Genomic DNA, 2033 nt, shown 5'->3' on the forward strand with positions numbered 1-2033 from the left:
GAGATGGGGTCTCCCTGTAGCCCCAGCTGGCCTGGAACTCACTATGTAGACCAGACTGGCCTCAAACTCACGGAGATCCATCTGCCTCTGCCTTCCAAGTGTTGAGACTAAAGGTATGCACCACTACACCCAGCTGTATTTTTTTGAGGGGGGGGCGGCTTTTTGAGACAGGGTCTCCCTGTAGCCCCAGCAGGCGTGGAACTCACTATATAGACCAGGTTGGCCCTGAATTCACAAATCCACCTGCCTCTGCCTCCCAAGTGCTGGGATTAAAGGTGTGAGCCACCATGCCCAGCTCCAGGCTCTATTATTTTTAATTTTATGTATATGAGTGCTTTGTCTGCAGGTATGTAAGTGCACTCATGTGTCCAATACCCGAAAAGGCCAGAAGAAAGCACTGGATCCCTGGGAACTGGGGAAACTGTTACAGACAGTTATAAACTGCCAATGTGGGTGCTGGGGATTGAATCCAGGTCCTCTGGAAGAAGAGCAAGTGTTCTTAACCACTGAGCAATCTCTCCAACCCTTGGTTTGATTTCTTTTTGAGACAAAAGTCTCACATGGCCCAGGTTGGCCTTGAACTTGTTGTGTAGCTGAGGATGACCTTGAACTTATGATCTTCCTGCTTCCACTTCCTAAATACTAGGATCACAGGCATGTGCCACCATGCCTAATGCAAAAAATCTTGTACCTCCTTGGGATTGATGGTTTAGTATAATTAGTGTTTTCAGCAGTAACTTTATAGAACATCAGAATGTAATTACAAATAATTAAAGTCAATCAGCTAGGCATGGTGGTACATGCCTTTAGTCCCAGCACTCAGGAGGCAGAGGCAAGAGGATCTCTGTGAGTTCAAGGCCAGCCTGGTCTACATAATGAGTTCAGATCAGCTGGGACTACAGGGAGACCCTATCTCAAAAAGACAAAAAAAAAAAAGTCAATCATATTTCATCTATTCTTATTCTTTAGTTTTGTTATTGTTTTTGTTTTTTAAACATGGGTTTCATGTATCAATTACTCTTGTTTTTTTATTTTTTTATTTTTTTTCATTTTATGTGCATGAGTGTTTTGCCTACATGCATGTAAACGCACCTGTGTTATACAATGCTCACGAAGGTCAGAAGAGGGTATCAGATCCCCTGGAACTGTAGTTAGGATAGTTCTTAGCTGCCATGTGTGTGGGTACTGGGACTTGAACCCACACACCTGGGTCTTCTGCAAGAGCAGCTAGTGCTCTTAACCACTGAGCTATCTCTCCAGCCCTATTTATTTTTATTGTATGTGTATGAATATATTGCCTGCATGTAGGTAGGTGTACTTGTGTTGTGCAGTGCCCACGGAGGTCAGAAGAAGTTGTTGGATCCCCTGGAACTGGAATTACGGACAGTTGTTAGCTGTCATGTGGCTGTTGGGAACCAAACCTGGGTCCTCTGTAAGAGCAGCCAGTGCTTTTAATCACTGAGCTGTCTCTCCAGCCCCAACTCTTCTTTTTTTAAATGCAACATTTATTTTTGTTTTGGTTTGGTTTTTGAGACAGGATCTCCTTATAGCCCCAGTTGGTTTGGAGCTCACTATGTAGACCAGGTTGGCCTCGATCTTACAGAGATCCACCTGCCTCTGCCTCTTGAGTCCTAGGATTAAAGGCATGTACCACCATGCACAGCTTTTTTAAAAAAATGTTATCGATATGAGTGCTTTGCCTATATGTGTACAAGTGCACTGTGCATGCAAAGCCCAAAGAGGCCAGAAGAGGGAGTCATAGCCCCTGCAACTGGGGTTACAGTTGTTCTCTGCAAGAGCAGCCACTGCTCTTCACTGCTGAGCCATCTCTCTAGCCCTTCATTTACTCCTTTTTTTTGTTCTAATTTTTGTCTTTTTTGAGACAGGGTCTCCCTGTAGTCCAGCTATCCTGGAACTCAATAGGTAGACCAGGCTGGCCTTGAACTCACAGAGATTCCCCTGGCTCTGCCTCCCAAATGCTGGGATTAAAGGTGTGTGCCAAACACACCCAGCTCATTTACTCTTCTTTTTTT

The 2033-nt window shown here is 44.6% G+C and overlaps 1 protein-coding gene across 3 annotated transcripts in view; it reads right to left on the reverse strand.

The window, feature by feature from the left end:
- Dus2 (dihydrouridine synthase 2) overlaps nt 1-2033 on the reverse strand; it is a gene marked incomplete at its 5' end in the record, with an annotated part of 34491 nt that overhangs the window by 31961 nt on the left and 497 nt on the right.

Source organism: Nannospalax galili, unplaced genomic scaffold (assembly GCF_000622305.1).
Source record: "Nannospalax galili isolate Female #2095 unplaced genomic scaffold, S.galili_v1.0 scaffold410, whole genome shotgun sequence".
NCBI lineage: Eukaryota > Metazoa > Chordata > Mammalia > Rodentia > Spalacidae > Nannospalax > Nannospalax galili.